The 18,645-nt window shown below is 39.7% G+C and overlaps 1 protein-coding gene and 1 long non-coding RNA gene across 2 annotated transcripts in view; one reads left to right on the forward strand and one right to left on the reverse strand.

Moving 5' to 3' along the window:
- LOC121640606 overlaps positions 1-10,223 on the forward strand; it is a 32,223-nt gene extending 22,000 nt beyond the window's left edge. Inside the window, exons 2-3 of the long non-coding RNA XR_006010541.1 lie at positions 9,980-9,987; positions 10,212-10,223. This is a non-coding gene — a long non-coding RNA (uncharacterized LOC121640606). The remainder of the gene's footprint in view (positions 1-9,979; positions 9,988-10,211) is intronic.
- LOC121640276 (sialoadhesin-like) overlaps positions 1-18,645 on the reverse strand; it is a 601,555-nt gene that overhangs the window by 371,679 nt on the left and 211,231 nt on the right. The window lies entirely within an intron of this gene.

Raw genomic sequence — 18,645 nt, forward strand, 5'->3', positions numbered from 1 at the left:
AATTTAAATCATCACAGAATGATGCCCAACATGGAGCTAATGCTAACGCTAATACTAACACTAATGCTAACGCTAATGCTAACGCTAATGCTAATGCTAAGGGATGAGCCCAAACTTTTAACCCCTGCAGTGTACAAATGAGCCCCATGTTTTCTGTTTTTATAAGTGGAATGAAGTGCTCTGCCACGTAAACCTTTGTAAACATTTGGTTGTAAACGTGCTTCTTCCACCATCTCGGTATCTTCACTCTCAGGCTCGGAGTCTGGTTCAAACATAAATGGCTGAACTCCGTGAGCTGCTGCTCGGTCAGGTTCGCTCGCCATCATTAAGATGTTGATGTTTTGGACTCTGACGCACTGTGATGCACTGGGCCAGCCCCCCTTCCAACTCTGGCCTCCCTGCAGCCAATCAGCACACACCTCATTAACATTAATCAAAGCTTACATGAACTATCACGAGACAAAGTTGTGGTATGAGCAAAGTTCAGAACCAGCTCTATGTTTGATGTTTTTGTTTAATACGTTTTCAGAAAATATTTAAAGACACTTAGAGGACAGTGGATCCATGAAAAGACCAGGTGGTGACACCTTTAACATTCATGTTTCAGGTAGAGACATTTTCTTGTTAGCAGTAGCTTAAGTAACCATCAGTGTCTATGTGTGTGTTCACACCAGCCTCTGATCCGTTCGCCCAGAGAGGCGCTTTGTTTGGGGTATTGTGACTCTGATTCAGATCAAAGAATGCAGGTCTCAGTCTGCATGAAGCAGACCAAATACAGGAAGCAGACTACAAAAACAAAGTGCATTGTGGGTAAACACAACCAAAACATAAGTGTGTGTGGGGACGTGGTTCACTCTGGACGGGAGCAAAGGCTCACGGTCACTTCTGATATATAATCAACCCAAGAACACTAGGATCTGACGCAGATCCATACTTTGCTGTTATGTAGTAGAAACAGAAGTAGTTCTGCATTAACTAGCACATGAACATGGACAATTCTTCACACCCACCACACAGTAAACTGGAGGGACCATCCCTCCACCTTCCCACCCATGCCAGTGTGACACAAGATAGTCCAACAAATACGAGCAGAGGGGTAGCAGCCAATAAGTGTTTTATTTAGACAAAATCCGTTTTTAATGCTAAGAAAACATTCACTAGCCCCGGTGCCGTCTCTGGAAACTCTGACAGACAAAAAGGTTAAAAAGATTTTTAAATAGAAAAAGAAGACAGGCCTACTGGTGGGGAGAGAGTCCTATTGTAACCTAAAACCAAAAGAAAACCATCACATGCTCCCCCACACTCACACTCATACACAAACCCCAAAGTGATGAAAGAAAGTAAATCACAAATAAATGAAGGGCCAGATTCCAGCAGTGGCTCACAATTAATTAAAATTATTAACTAAAACTCCACCAGAGGCAGCATCACAGCTAGTTCTAAAATATGGAGGAGAGAAGCCCAAAAATGTAAAAGTAATGAGAAATACATCTAAAAAGAAACAAACAGAAGCAGGCTGACCTGCAAGACAATAAAAAAGAAAGTTTAAATTAGACATCAGGTTCAGTAGGAGTATTATAGTAGGAAGAAGTCTGTTACCAGTTCAGCTTGGTTTCCAGTCTCCTCCTACTCACCTTTCCAGGAAATGTGCTAAATAATTGTTTTCTTAAAAATGAAGCAAACCAAAGAAACACACATTAAAGACTTAAAATACACACCTTGCTGAAGCCAAAGTCAGCCTGTATGTACTGCAGGCTTGGGAGTCTCTGGTCATGGCCCTGTAGCAGGCCGGGTGGAGGCAGTCATTACAAGTACCAGGCAGAGCTACGAGGCCGACCTGAAAGCTGGAACTACTACACCTGCATCACAGGTGCATGATGTTGAAAGTTTAAATGCTGAGCAAAGACCTGAACAAACAAACACACCCACACACACACACACACACACACACACACACACACACACACACACACACACACACATACAAGAACACTTGTACATCATTCTGCTGCTTCCATACTGGACAAGAAAAAACAAAGATATCAATCTAGAGCTAAACCAGTTCCTCTGTGAGGACACAGCCCATGTTTAATTTACAATTCAAGCAAATCTATGCAAACAAACTTGTTGAACATCATTTAAGGAAGAAAAGTCAGTCAGCTGGTGGATTTCAGGAAGTTATGACTGTTCATGGAGCCTCTGAGCTTCCTGAATTAAATAAAAAAACTTTATTGATCCTCAGAGGGAAACTAAGGTAAGTCTTTTTTTCTTTTATATTTCTCTCTTTTTTAGATCATGGTATTGAGGACTTCACAGGTTTTTGTGTATTTATTTTAGAGGTTAACCATCAACGTCTGAGATAAACTCATCCTGAATCAGTTACTGGACGATGATGGTGTCAAAAGTAGATCATGTTGGTTTTATATAAGTGAAGGAAAACATGTTCCAGCCTGGTCAGTATTTTCTTTCTCTGACATCTTCGTGGTTTTCAGCGTAGTCGAAGGGACCTGATTACGATGTGGTTTAAACATGAAGATGGTTGAGTGGATTAATGCCATGTCCTTAAAAATAAATGTTTCATAAAGAGAAATGTTAACATGGTTGGCCTTTATTTATGTGTTTATCTTACTGTCGGTTACATCTACTAAACATTTCAGTGTTATCTACTCAGTTTTCTAACGTGTTTTTATTTAACTTTACTTTTGTCTTAACTTGTGATTTTAGTTATTTTTACTTAATTTTGTACATTTCTGTAACCGCTGCAGTTACTCATATCCACTTATTGTGTTTTAGTTACTAACTGGATCGAGTATATTTAGATAATTTAATTGATTTCCAATTTACTCAATATTTTTTAGTGTAAAATGTAATTAAAGGGATTAAAGTAAATGTGGGTTTAGTTTTTAGAGTTTAGCATCTCACACTGCATAAAATTACAATACAAGAAAAAAAAAATTAACTTGGAGAAAAGTTTGAAAATCTCTAAAATAACAGAAATATGATATTAACTTTTTCATGGTCTCTGCCTCAAACATTCTTTATTTTTCTTCTCTTTACCGCCTCCTCCAGCTGAAAAAGAAATCTTGTCATTGGTCATTTCTTTGCTAGTAATTATACTTCTGTAATGTACCGTAATTTTATTTAGTATAGAAAAATTACAGTAGCAAGATATATTTTCCCACAATGCTTTGCAATCTACAGGAATATACTGTATACAAGACTTAAAGTGTTTTATTGTTCACATTACAGTTACAGTTTCAGTGTGTTTGCTACCTGGATGAGATCTGATGAAAAAGAATTACCCGCACAAGCTCAGAAGATAAGACCAGAACATCACAGTGCTGGAATCTGAATAATTTGAGACTTACTGTATAGAAAGAGATGTTAGTCAGGATACAGAAACATGTTTCATCATGATCCCAAAAACTTCTATGCAAAGCAAACTTGAGGAATCATTCAAGGAAGAAAGGTCAGTCTGCTGGTGGATTTCAGAGAGTTATGAGTGTTCATGGAACCTCCGAGCTTCCTGAATTAAAAACTTTATTGATCCTCTGAGGGAAATTACAGTTAGAAACAAGGTAAGTCTGCTTTTCATTTCTGTTTCTGTCTTTTTTTTATCAAGGTGATGAGGTCATAACAGCCTCTTGTGTATTTATTTTAGAGTGGTTACCATCAATGTCTGAGATAAACTCACCCTGAATCAGTTACAGGACAATGATTGTGTCAAAAGTAGATTATTGGTTTTATATAAGATTTTATTTCAGTTTCAATCTGAAATTTGTTTATTTGACTTCCTGTAAGCTAATATGTGACAATAATCAGAGATGATGATCCAGTTGTATCAAAATAGTGATCCAAGCATTAAGATGGGAACATTGGGTTCAATGTGATTATCTGAGCAGAAATGCTTGTGGAAACTACAACACATCGTCCTCTATCGTTGGACCGGAGGGGCGTCATGTGAGAAAAAATGGAAGACATTCCTTCATAATACGCTGTGATAATAACAAAGTTTCTGGTTAGCATCGGTCTGACTAACGGAGAGAAAGTGTAAACTGGTGAGCATTAGCTAGCTAGCATTAGCTGGTGAGCTTTAGCTAGCTAGCATTACCTGGTGAGCATTAGCTAGCTAGCATTAGCTGCATAAAAATGAGCATTTGAGCAAAAATTACTATTTTTCTTCCTGTCTGCACGTTTTATTAAATATTTTAATCAAGTACTGGTGTTAATTCTCTAAGTACTTTTGAAGAGCAAAATTTAAAATTTTACATTATTTTTACCATAAAACAAACAATATAAGATTTTTTGTTCAAGATGTTTGAAAACAGATTTGAGTTTCAGTTTTTGTTCTGATAAATAAATGATGGAGACCATCTTAATTAGCTATTTTAAATATGTCCTAAATAATTAAAAATAATGATCATTAGTGATTATCTATTCTCATTCTGCTTCATCGTGTATGAAACATCAGCAAGTCACATGTTAACATCATATTTTAAGTGCTTCTAAGATGATCAGTGGTTAATAAATCTGTGTTTTATTCTCTATTCTGGACAAACTTTTCTCTAATGGTCATCACAGTGTTTGTCTTTATTTCAGATTCAGCTTAAATGTGGAGGATCAGCAGGATTCATGTTGGAGGTGAATATAACAGGTTTGTTTGTACATATTTGACTTTACTTTTACATCAGATGACTCCTTTAGTTTTAAAAATCATTTCCTGAAATCTGGACCCTCGTTTACATGTGCCAGCCTTTCCCTGCCTGGAGTCCCATCATAGACCCCCTTGATTGAGTTGAAGCTTTTTATTCCATAAATCATCACATATCAATATTACAATTATTATGTTTTAGATATTGTTATGATTTTTATATTATAATCCTCCCAAGATTTATGAATTATATTTTATTCAGCTTCATGCAAAAATGTGAAAATAAAAACCACATGGTTGATTAGAAGAAAGCAGATCTATAAATACTCCCTATAATGTGGATGGAAAATCATCTTATCCACTAAAGATAAAAATGATTCATTTTAGAAATGAAAAAAGGTGGTAACCTCCTCAGTAGTAAAAATAAAATAAATGGAGGTCCACGGTGTTTGATGCAACCAGGACCAGAAGAAAATCAGCAGCTCAGACCCAACGTCAGTCAGTAATTCTTTAATACAAACTTTATGATCTAATCCAGATGTTCTTTAAATATCTGACCTGCAAAGACTCAACTTGTTTACAAGCAGATGATTGCAAGTGATGTTTCGGGCTTCCATCACCAGATATAAACAGGACCAGTCAGAGACTAGAAGCTTCCACATGCAAAGTCAGACATCCGTTCCCTGCTTTTGACATGCCAAAGACCACTAGGTATGGATGAATGAAACCAGTTCCAAACTGGTTTAGATATCAATCTAAAAGCTAAACCAGTTCCTCTGTGAGGACACAGCCCTTGTTCCTTTACGTTCCAACCAAATCTATGCAAAACAAACTTGCTGAATGTCATTTAAGGCAGGAAAAGTCAGTCTGCAGGTGGATTTCAGCAGTTTTCAGTGTTCACGGTACCTCTGAGCTTCTGGAATTAAATGAAAAACTTTATTGATTTTCTGATGGAAATTTAAAATAGAAACAAGGTAAGTCCGCTTTTCTTTTCTATTTCTCTCTTTTTTTAGATCATTGTGATGAGGACATAACAACCTCTTGTGTATTTATTGAAGAGGGTTAACCATCAACATCTGAAATAAACTCATCCTGAATCAGTTACTGAACAATGATTTTGTCCAGAAAAATAAATTGTGTTGGTTTTATATAAGATTTTATTCTAATCAATTCTGAAATTTGTTTGACTTCCTTTGAGACAACATATTTGATAATAGTCAGAGATGATGATTCAGTCGTGTCAACTTAGTAATCCATGCATAGTGATCCATGCATTAGGTGGGAATGTTGGGTTGAATGTGCTTATCTGCTCTTGAGCAGAAATGCTTGCGACAACTACTACACATCGTGCTCCATCTTTGGACCAGAGGGGCATCATGTGAGAAAAAATGGAAAAAATTTCTTGATAATTCTGTGATAACAACTCAGTTTCTGATTAGCATCAGTCTGACTAACGGAGACAAAGTGGATGCTATGAAAGTTATACGACTCATCCTGGCCGTGGTAGCTCACCTCATGTTTGCAACGGCAGGTAAGCAGTAGCTGACAAGCATTTACTGGTGAGCATTGCTAGCTATGATTAGCTAGTGAGGATTAGCTAGCTAGCATTAATTGCTGAGGATTGGCTAGTTAGCATTTACTGGTGAGGATTGGTTAGCTAGAATTAGCTGGGTAGCATTAGCCAACAAGCATTTGCTGGTAAGGATTAGCTAGCTAGCATTACCTGGTGAGGATTGTTAGCTAGCATTAGCCGGTGATTATGAGCTAGCTAGCATTAGCTGATGAGAATTAGCTAGATAACATTTTCTGGTGAGCAATGGACAGTTAGCATTAGCTGGTGAACATTATTCAGCTAGCATTAGCTGGTGATCATCAGCCAGCTAAACATTAGCTTGTGAGCATTAGCCAGCTAGCATTAGTTGGAGTGTGTCTCAAACTGCGCACTTACATGAGTGCACTGGAAGGTAGTGCGTAGTGCGCACTAAGCACTACCTTCTGTAGTGCACACTATCGTGGGTAAGTCCTGATCCAAATTGAGCACTAACGTTTTGCACTTACCGGTAGTGACGTACCAGCTTAGCGGCGCCGCTCGGTTAATATACCTTTTTTTTTCTTCCAAAATCCAAAATCACATCAACATACGTGTTTGCATGTCATACTTTTATGCTAAAACAGTTTTTAAATAAGCAAAGATATCTTAACTGAATTAAAGTACGTTACATTATTAATGTGTTTTCATTGGTGTTTACACTGATACGTTCACGTCTGGCAACAGGAAACCGATTATACTAGAAATCATTTAAAATATGAAATGCAGTAATGAAGACGCTAAAACAGGGATGCAGAAAACATTTTATTTAAACTTTTTATTAAATCATTTCTCCCTTGCCGCCTCTTCTTCTCCACAGCAGCGTCCTAACCCGCAGGTGGTAAAAGCCTCAGTGCCACTGCTGGCTCGGTAGTTCGATGCCACAGTGACCTACGGTGAACACAGAATGGAAGTTTATATAAAAGCAAACATTATTATGTACTTTATGGGTACTTGTACATCACTTTAGATAAGCGTCTGCAATCAGCTACGGCTTCGTCAGCGGTACCATGGAAACGGGCCGGTTCTCTAAACCAGCGGTGTTTCCTAATCAGTTTTCAGATCAAGGACCATTTCGTTTACGCCAGAGACCCCGCAGTGCTTAATTTGGAGGTTCAGCAATCATGAATAAACATACGGAACCTATAGCATTAATCATTTTTAACACTTATAGCCCATCTAGATCCGCGAAATCGGTTATAAAACTGCTAACATTTACGTTGCTAACTCTACTGCAGCCTCCAACAAATGATCAGATCCATAACTGTCATCAGGGATAGAAGAGATAAGAAGCATGCTGCAATTTATATTAGAATTATGATCAAATATCTTCATACTTACAACAGTTGAAAATACCCTCCGCCTGCATCGGTACCGCTGAGTCGGTGGCTGCCAGCTCTGAAAAACTGGTTGAAAGTCCCTCCCCTTCCGCTACGTCAGCAAGATGGCGTCCGTTTAGTGCGTGTAGTGTCCATCGTTTCGCACTAGATTTTTGGCCGAGTTTAGGGCAGCATCCGGGTACTTTCAGTGCACTGAGTTTTTACTGAAATTTCTGTGTCAGCGCACTAAGCACTTAAATGTAGTGTTCGAAGTATAGAAGTGCGCGATTTGGGAAACACCCTTGGTGTTCATTTGCTAGCTAAACACTAGCTGGATAAAAACAAGCATTTAAGCTAAAATGACTTTGTTTTTCTTTCTGTCTGCTCGTTTTATCAGATATGTTTAATCAAGTACTGGTGTTAACTCTAATTATTTTTGAAGAGCAAACTTTACTAAATAAGCATGAATTTTACCATAAAATAAACAACAACATATTATATTTTTGTTCAAGATGTTGAATTCTAGTTTTTGTTCTGGTAAATAAATGACTGAGATGATATTAATCAGCAATTTTAGATATGTCCCGAGTAATTAGGAAAATTGATTATTAGTGATTATTGACTCTCTTTCTGCTTCATCATGTGTGAAACATTAGCAGGTCACTTGTTAACATCACATGTCAAGTGTTTCTAAGATGATCAGTGGTTAAATGATCTGTGTTTTATTCTCTATTCTGGACTAACTTTTCTCTAATTATCATCACAGTGTTTGTCTTTATTTCAGATTCAGGTTAAACGTGGAGGATCAGCAGGATTCATGTTGGAGGTGAATATAAAATAGTTTTTATCAGAAACTGAACAGCTGAACAATGTTTGTTTTTACATACAGTATTCTTTTTAAGTTGACCTTCATTTACATGTGCCAGCCTTTCCCTGGTTGGATCCACCATCAGAAACTTTCTATACCCCCTTGATAGGATTGGGTTTATTCCACAAATAGTCAAATACTTTAATTTATAAAATTTTTACAGTCATTTTATGTTAAATAATGTTATAATTACAATATCTCAATTCAGCTCAAAGACTAATATGAGTCTGGATAAAACAACTTTTAATCCACTGAAAGAAAACTAAATTTTAATGAGAACAGTTGGTAACCTGAGTATGACGAAAACAATAATTGAAAAGAAAAAATGTTTTCTTTGAAATGAAACTGACAAGTTTAACTTATATAACTTCCTGATACGAACCAGTACACCACAAGAACAAGCCTTCTCATTGGTTCCTGTGGAACACAGCTGTTAACCCTTTACATTACATCCCCCCTTTTTCAGTAATTAGCAATAAACGTTGTTTCTTTTCACTATAAGAAAACACATGCATGCAATTTTATCCATAACTGAAAATGAAAAAGTACCAAACTGTTTTCTTATTTCTTTCCATTCAAATAAAACTAACTTAAATATTCTGTTGTACTATGAAACTTCAATTCAAAGATCAGACTCTTTATACGTCTTTTCTCTTGGGTGGACGTGAAAGTCTGCCTGATCTTGTGACAAACGCTGCATGTTGAGTTGTTTGTGTGGTACACGTATCACCTGCAGTACTGACATCACATCCAACACCTGAAATGAAATGAAATGAAAAATGAAAAATACTTTATTAATCCCAAAGGGAAATTCAATATTGTAGTAGTAGTAATTTTTTTTTTTTTTTTTTTTTAAAAACAATCACATTAATTAATTAAGGGCTTTGTTCTTCAGCCTGATAGCTGCTGGAAGGAAGGATCTTCTGTATCTCTCTGTCTTGCATCGGACTTGAACAAGCCTCTCACTGAACACACTCTGTTGTTTCGTCACGGCGTTGTGTAGAGGGTGTGAAGGATCTTCCATTATCTTCGTCAGCTTGTACAGAATTCTTTTTTTGATGATCAACTCCAGCGGCTCCAGAGTTACTCCAAGCACAGAACCAGCTTTCTTGATCAGTTTGTTAATTCTTTTCAAGTCTCTGGTTCTGATGCCGCTGCCCCAGCAGATTGCTGCAAAGCTGATTGCACTTTCAACAACAGACCTGTAGAACATTTGCAACATTTTGGTGCAGACGTTAAAAGATCTCAGCTTCCTTAAGAAGTAGAGTCTGCTCTGACCTTTCTTGTAAATGTACTCAGTGTTGCTTTTCCACTCAAGTCTGTTGTCCAGCTGAACTCCAAGGTACTTGTATTCCTCCACCACCTCCACCTCCTCTCCCATGATGGAAACACTTCTATGTGTGTTCTTGTTCCTCCTGAAGTCAACAATCATCTCCTTTGTTTTCTTGGTATTCAAGATGAGATGATTGTCACCGCACCATTTCACAAACTGACCGACCAGTTCTCTGTACTCTGCTTCTTGTCCATCACTGATACACCCAACAACTGCTGAGTCATCAGAGTATTTCTGCAGATGACAGAACTCAGAGTTGTACTGGAAGTCTGAGGTGTACAGCGTGAATAGAAATGGTGAAAGTACAGTCCCTTGTGGTGTTCCAGTGCAGCTGACCACCATCTCAGACACACAACCTTTCAGTCTCACAAACTGTGGTCTGTTTGTGAGGTAGTCGTAAATCCAGGTGGTTGTGGAGGGATCCACCTGCAATTTCTGCAGCTTCTCACCAGTGATGGGAATAACGGAGTTAAAATAAACGCCGTTACTAACGCCGTTGCCTTTTTTAGTAACGAGTAATCTAATTAATTACTTTTTCTATTGTTACAACGCCGTTACCATTACCAAAATGCCGTTACTACAAGTTACTGAGTGAAGCTACGAAGTGGTCGTCCCACTTGGTTTAACTTGGCTCACAGACACAGGAGCTCCAAATGTGTGTGTGTTTTCCCCTGTAGTGAAAACAGGGGTAAGCGATTAAGTAATGATGATTGGAGGAAAATTTTATAAGCCAATCAGAGACACCAGGTGGGCGGATGTTTACACACAAACCCAGCACATAGAAGCACACACACAAAAAATCAGAGATGGCGAGTCCGGAGTCTCAGGGAAAGACGGCGTTTTCGAGGTGGAAATGATGAAGAAAATTCTTGAAGTACAGTTGTACCAGTTGTGGTCTTTTGAGGTGCAATAAATATTAAAACCTCTGTTCAGGTACCAGTCTTTGCTGTTCTACTCTATGCACCTGGCCTGTGAAACCTGTTCTGAAAAAAATCAAACTTCTTTGACATTTTTAAACTTTAAAAAAGTAATGAAATAGTTACTTTCCCTGGTAACTAGTTATTTTTATAGTGGAGTAACTCAGTTACTAACTCAGTTACTTTTTGGGAGAAGTAACTAGTAACTGTAACTAATTACTTTTTCAAAGTAACGTGCCCAACACTGCTTCTCACACAGCAGAGCAGGCTGAATCGTATTAAAAGCACTTGAGAAATCAAAGAACATGACCCTCAAAGTGCTGCCTGACTGGTCCAGATGAGAGTGGGCTCTCTGAAGCAGGTATATGATGGCATCTTCAACCCCAAGCCCATTACGGTATGCAAACTGTAATGGGTCCTGAAAGGTGTTCACCTGCTTGCTGAGGTGAGCCAGTAAGAGTCTCTCCAGGACTTTCATGACGTGAGATGTCAGGGCGACTGGTCTGTAGTCTTTTGGTTCAGCTGGTTGTGGTTTTTTTAGGCACTGGAACAAGGCAGGATGTTTTCCACAGCACCGGGATTCTTCTCTGGCTCAGGCTGGTGTTGAACAGGTGCTGGAGAATCGGACATAGCTGTACTATGTCCTATGTATATGTACTATGTACTATGTATTGTACTGTACTATGTATATGTACTGTACACCTGTATAGCTGTACACAGCTGTACAGGTGGAGTGTGGGTCTCTGCTGCAGCTGATGGCTGATGAGTTGCTCTCAGGTGTGTACGGGTCCTCCTCAACAGTCCCTCATCTGTTCTGAGAAGATATGACCTTGGAGCTGCTGTTTGTTGTACAACTGTTCCATAAGTGTTTCCGGTGGTGACCCATACAGTCTGACCTGGATGTCGTGACATTGAGGTGGGCCACTTCAAATTATTGGGAGAAATATTCAACCACTAACATAGTTGTTCTTGTCCCAGCTGAATATGTCTGTACCAACACGTTATCATGGCCTCTCAGGTACAGGAGTGGTTAACAGGGGTTCTCTGTATGTCATAATGTGTTTCATACACGTGGGACATTTTTCTACTTCCTGGCTGATGTCAGCAGAAAGTCCTAGACACCAGACTGACTGCTGGGCCCTGGCTCGACACTTGGCTATACCTTGGTGGCCCTGATGGAGGATATTGAGCATGTTGTCTCTCAGTGAGCTGGGGATTACAGTCCTTTGTCCTTTTAGGAGAAGATGTCCAGCCAGTAACCGGTTCTGTTTGTTCCAGTACGTTCCAACGTCAGATGGCTAGAGGCTTTTGTTAGGCCGCCGTGTTCGACAGTAGTAAATAAGTGTGCTGCAGATTGGGTCGTCCTTCTGCTTTTGTGCCAGCTGCTGTAGTCTCCCCTCAGTAGTCGAAGTGCTTGTCTCACTGAGTCCATGAATATCTCAACATCTGCCTCCTGATCTTTCTCAGCCTGACTGACGTGCTCTTGACAGCGAGTCTGCAGTTCCAGGAACTTGAACAGGAACAATGTTGTACATGAATTTCATCAATCTCAAGCGAAATCTCAGAACTGGAGGGGGAAGCATGTCCAGTTCTTTTGTGCTCAGTAATGGGATGAGTGGTTTGTGATCTGTTTCCAGTGTAAATCTCATGCCAAGCAGGTCTGATTGCAGCCGTTCACATGACCAGGTCACAGCCAATGCTTCCTTCTCAATCGGAGCAAAGTGTTGTTCAGCATCCAGCAAAGCTCTTGAGATGAACACCACTGGTTTCCATCAACCACTCTGAATGTTTCTGGCTTAGAACAGCTCTGAGACCAAACGATGATGTGTTCGCTGACACCAGTCTGTGCGGTGGGTGAATATACAGCAAGCACCCTGAGCTCTGCTTTCAGCTTCTGAAAAGCCTCCTGCTGTGGTGCCCCAACACCGTTCTTTCTTTTCAGACAACAGGTCATTCAGAGAATGTGAGAATGATGAGAAATGTGGGAGGAACTGGCCCAAGTAGTTGGCCATGCCCAGCACTCTACAAACATCTGCAACACATGTGGGCTCAGGCATTTCCAGCACACGAACCAGCACACCACAAGAACAAGCCTTCTTATTGGTTCCTGTGGAACACTACTGTGAACCCTTTACATAACAGTCCTCCTGTGTACTCCTCTGTCCCGTCCCTGCTGCTATGCTACATACTGGTTTTAGCTTGCTAGCGATGATAAGCTAGGCTATTAGCTTAGCTTTAAACATGGATGCTACCAGCGGCCAAAGATGACGTACGGTCTCTGTGGACGTAACGTGAAAGCTGAGAACAGCTGAAGAACTTCTTCCCACCTTAAACATGTCTGCAGTTCTGTGTTCTGGAGTCAGATCAGTTTCTACTCAGAATTCTACAGTAAAGTTTAACGTGGCTCTACTTTTCTCCAGTCTACAGAGCCACAGGCGCTAGTCTGCAAAGGCTCATGGGAAATCTATACCCAGCAGGGTTGAACCTCTAAATGGGAGTTGTTGTTTACTGTGTTTATATCAGACCATGTTGTTGAGATGTTCGGGTCTGTTTGAAGGTTAAAGGTGGAACCATGAGTGTAGAGGACCGGAAGTGAGAAAAACCAGCACCTCTAGTCCACGTGGATCACCGTCTAATGGCAGACGGCAGCAGTACGTCCTGGTTGGTCTAGACGGCTAAACCTGAAGAAGAGAATCTCTACGTCTCACTGGGAGTTAAAATGATGCTAGAATAGAACTTAATAGACCTCCGATAAACTACGTTTTATCCCGCACCATCACTTTTCTACTTCTGACATATTTAAGGGAAATATTGAGATGAAATTAGGAGGAAAACCTCAGAGCTTTTCCAAGCTGGACCACATCATCGTGGCTTCTTAACCCATGATTGATGGTTCTTTCCATTTCCAGAGAGGATGTAGGGATGTTCCACGACGCCTGCTTCCTGAAGGAGGGCGTTACTAACTACTGTACCATGTAGAAGCTTGTTAGGTCAGAGTAGACCAGGTTTACAGCTCTGGGTGTAAAATCTGAACCTTGTTAACCTCTGAATAGATAAAGTTCTCTAGAACATTCTCCCTCAGGAACACATCTTTCAGCTTTTAAAACCTTGTTTTGGAGGATGTTTCCTCTCTTTCTGCCTCTTCCAGGTCACATTCAGTTTGTTTTCTTGTTTTTCTGCTGCAGGTTTGTTACCTGCTGCAAGTTTTACATCCTGGAAGGTGATCAGAACTTTATTCTTAAAACATGGACAATGTGTGGACATTAATCACAATAGCTAACAAGCCAACCCTGAACCTTGATGGCTCTGAATGTTCAAAGCCTCTTTTGGGGACTCCGTTGGGGGTACCAGAAGATATGGAGAGGATGGAAACCTCTGTGGACCAGAGAAGCTGTGTCAGGTGGTTTCTCTGCACACGGTTCTGTGGGAGGACTAAGCTCAGCTTGTTTACTTCAGGTTTTTAGTTTAGCTTTCTTCTCCTCTTGCAAACATTCAGCTGAGATCTGCAGCAACATTTAAACTTCCAGAAATAAAAAATGCTCGTTTTAGTTTCCTCTTTTCTGGAAGGCTCAGTGTCCTGCCGAGTCATGATGTCTGCAGCTCCTGGTGTGGAGTCATGGCTGCTGCTCTCTGTAAACAGAATGTAGCATATACGTTGCACAAAATGGTCACTAATCACTAAAGGGTGAGTAAAGAAGGGACCCTAGGTACTAACATTATGCAATATAATCGTAATGGACTAGTGTTCAGAAGAGTAAGGTTCAGCTCAAGGAGAGAGAGGCAGAGACTGGTAGGGTTGCTTTTGATGGTACCATGTATTAAATATAATTAAAGACAAAGACAAAACATACATTTAACATTCAGAGAGAGAATGGCCATTCTAAAGAGTAAAACCCACAATGTATTACAAGGTTTCAATATTCAAATAATTACCCAGTTCAAGGGTTATTTACAACAGTTCAATATTCAATTCAACATTGATCGGGAGTGCACAGATCAATGAAAAGCTCACACACACAGTCCAACGCAGAGTGAGTGTTAACAGTTCATACGACCCAGATGTACCAGTTCAGAGGGACGTCCATGTGTGGGAATGGAATAGTGTAAGTAGCTGGAGCAATGGGTCGCAGAATAAGTGCGTGAGCGAGTGAAAGAGTTCGTGTTGGCTACAGGAGTCTCCTACCAGCCTGAGCTGAGCGGAGGGATGGAGGGGACCTGATAGGAATCTTCAGCAGCTTCAGGTTCATTAGGGTTAGCTCACCATCTAGATCTGGCCTGTATAAACAACAGGACCAACGTTATTCCAATAAATCTATGTGTACACAATTCCCCAATTTAAATATCAAAACCCAATAATACTAATTGTATTACAGTGGATAAATAATTTCACATGTACAATCAATATTATACAATATATCCAAAGTATTCCAAACAATTAATAAACAATTACTTGTAACTGAATAACTTGCAGTCACATAAATCAGTCACAATAAAGCTTTGCAGTTAAAATGCATATAAGTACATTTCAATAGAAACAAGGGCGGATAATATAAAACAGACATGTCACATTAAATACATTTCATTCAGACAACAATACTGTCCATTGTTTGGCATAGATAGAAAATGCTAACCGGACCCATGTTATCCTATGGGGTGGCTAATGCTAAGCTAACCAACCAAACAATATAGGAAGCATGGACTCACCGATTCCGTTTATCTCATTTAAATGCGCAGTCATTCGCGGCGGTTTCGGACTGATAGTCGGCTCCTACAAGTCATCAGTTCATGCAATAAGTTTCAGAACATGACATGATGCGTTAATAGTAATCTGAAGCAAAACATACCTCGTAGCAAACATTTGTATGGCTCTCTCCCCTCGCATCTTACCGGCAGCTTCCGGGTAGCGCTTAATAAAGCTAGCTAATTGGTCGACCGCAGTCATGTGACCAAAGGCATACATGGCACGTGAAAATCAAAGAGCAAAAGGCAGGGCAAGAGAACACAGTGAGAGCGGTTTCGGCACCCGCGTTACAAGAAGGATTAGAGTGTTGCTGTAGTGCGTCTTTAAATACACACCAAACTGAACACACACACACAGTAACATGATCTGTTATCAGTAAACATGTTTTCAGGAAATAAAACTGCTGAGTCATGGCTCTCCTATCATTACACTGCTGGTTCATCCAGATCCGTCTCTGTCCTTCTGAATTCAGGCCCATGTCCACAGATGGCTTTCCAACTGGTTAACAGACTACTGGTTCTGGTTTTGATTATGGTTTTGGTTCTGGCTCGTGTTCTTGTTGTGGCTCTGGTTCTTGTTGTGGCTGTAGTTCTGACTGTGGCTCTGGTTCTAACTCTGGTTCTAACTCTGGTTCTGGTTCTGGTTCTAATGGGTCCAGCAGCAAACACCAACAGGAAGTGCTGCTGTCTCTCAGGAAGTAATGATTCCTGACCGTTTGCTTTTCTAGATGCTTCCTGGTGTTGGTGGGTGATGAGGAGAGAAAAACCAGCGCTGATCCAGTCTCCTCTGGTTCCAGCAGGAATATAAATGAAAGTCCTGATAAAACCGGCTCCTCACCAGCACGCACGCAGCAGCGTCATGTTTACTTATTCAGACATGATTATTTCCTCATCAGAGCTTTGAACTCTGTCACACTTTAAAGGGAAATGTGGGACTTTTCAGAGTCACATGGTCTGGAACCACAAAGCAGAAGCTGCAGAAACCAGGCTGATCCACGAGAGAGAAAACTGTTCAGACCCAGAAACCGAAGCAAGCAGCAACCTGTTGGAGGTCATGTTTCTACCTGCAGCACCTGGTAAACAGAAAGCAGCTCCCTGCATTACAAAACTGTTTTGAGCTCTTTGGTGGAAAATAGTGTTTCTGGTGGTGTTGTGGTGCCGCTCCAACTTACCTCGCTTAGACCAGGGATCCCCAACTCCGGTCCTCAAGGACCACTATCCTGCAGACTTTCTATGTTTCCCTGCTTCAACACACCTGACTCAAAGTAATAGTTCAGTTGCAGACTTGTGCCGAACTTGTCAGAAATCCATTTAATTTGAACCAGGTGTGTTTCAGCAAGGAAATATCTAATACCTGCAGGATAGTTGGGCCCTGAGGACCAGGGCTGGGGATCACTGGCTCAGACAGCCCCTGTTCTGGTGGAACAACATACAAACACTTGTCTTGTGGAAGATATTCCTCCTCCCATTCTGGATGGAAATAGTAAGATTTCACTGTTTTTTTTCATGGCGCCTCCATCATGCTGTTTGTAAACACGCTCTGACCAGGGTATCTGATATTGATACTTGCAACAGTAAAGTTATGGTACTCTTCTTTTATCTCATTGGTCACTTACTGCAGCGCGACACTGAAAAATATAAACTGGATTAAAAGATAGACGCTTGTGTGTGTTTCTAAATTAATTTTTATTTTAGTTTTCAAAGCTACAGGGAAAGTCTCCAGGAACAACCAGTTGATCACAATCAGTGGGTTTGTGACCACGTTGTCCAGGATAGAAACATATTAGCACGGTTAGCATGTACAGGATAGAAACATATTAGCAGCGTTAGCATGTACAGGATAGAAACATATTAACAGCGTTAGCATGTACAGGATAGAAACATATTAGCAGCGTTAGCATGTACAGGATAGAAACATATTAGCAGCGTTAGCATGTACAGGATAGAAACATATTAGCAGCGTTAGCATGTACAGGATAGAAACATATTAGCAGCGTTAGCATGTACAGGATAGAAACATATTAGCAGGGTTAGCATGTACAGGATAGAAACATATTAGCAGCGTTAGCATGTACAGGATAGAAACATATTAGCAGGGTTAGCATGTACAGGATAGAAACATATTAGCAGCGTTAGCATGTACAGGATAGAAACATATTAGCAGCGCTAGCATGTACAGGATAGAAACATATTAGCAGGGTTAGCATATACAGGATAGTAACATATTAGCAGGGTTAGCATGTACAGGATAGAAACATATTAGCAGTGTTAGCATGTACAGGATAGAAACATATTAGCAGCGCTAGCATGTACAGGATAGAAAACAAGCTGCCATCATTCCTGCTCATCATTTACATCAATATTAAACACTCACTGCATGTACAAAAAAGAAAACTTTATTAACAAATAAAAAACTTAAGGCACAACAGAAGCTATAAGCTGCACTATTATGGGATAACAGAGTATTGATTGTCTATAATCCAGTTTTCATTGATCAGTGAGAAAATATTCATGTAACAGACTCACTATGATCAGAAATGGGAAATAAAAGCTGACTGATGTCTGAAATAAAGTTTCTGTTTTTCCTCTGAGATAATTTTGAAATATAAACCAACACAAAGAAACACTGAAACATCTACAGAAGAAAATGTTTGGACATTTCTACAGAAAAGTTACAATCCACGTCTCCTTCCTAACATTACTCCTTTCTGGTGTGTACCAGATCCCTCCAATCCCCTGATCGATCGTTCAATCAATTAAACTTAATATCTGAAGCACTTTCCATTTAGAACATTTATAACTTAGAATAATTTCCATTATTAAATAAAACAATTACAATTATTATGAAAAATAAAACCTGAACACATCCAGACTACTTTATCATCCTACCCCCACCCCACCAACCACAAAATCATACATGGATCAATATGTAAAAACAACAACGTTCATAACCCTCAGGCAGTAAATATCACATGAAATTAAAAAAGTATTTTGATTTTAGGTTAGGATTTAAGTTGATTGACAGATTAGGAGAAAAAAAACTTAAAAATTCTCTAATGTTTTCAAAACATTAAGGGACAGAAGGGACTTTTTGTCCTCTGATGACCCAGAAGAATAGTGAATTTGTTCCTGCTGTTATTTTGACCTTGAAATAAAATAGACACTGAAATTTACAAGTTTTTCGAGAGAAAAACTTACTAAATGGAAAAAACACAACCAAAATGTTGAC

Source organism: Melanotaenia boesemani, chromosome 5 (assembly GCF_017639745.1).
Source record: "Melanotaenia boesemani isolate fMelBoe1 chromosome 5, fMelBoe1.pri, whole genome shotgun sequence".
In the NCBI taxonomy this organism is placed as follows: domain Eukaryota; kingdom Metazoa; phylum Chordata; class Actinopteri; order Atheriniformes; family Melanotaeniidae; genus Melanotaenia; species Melanotaenia boesemani.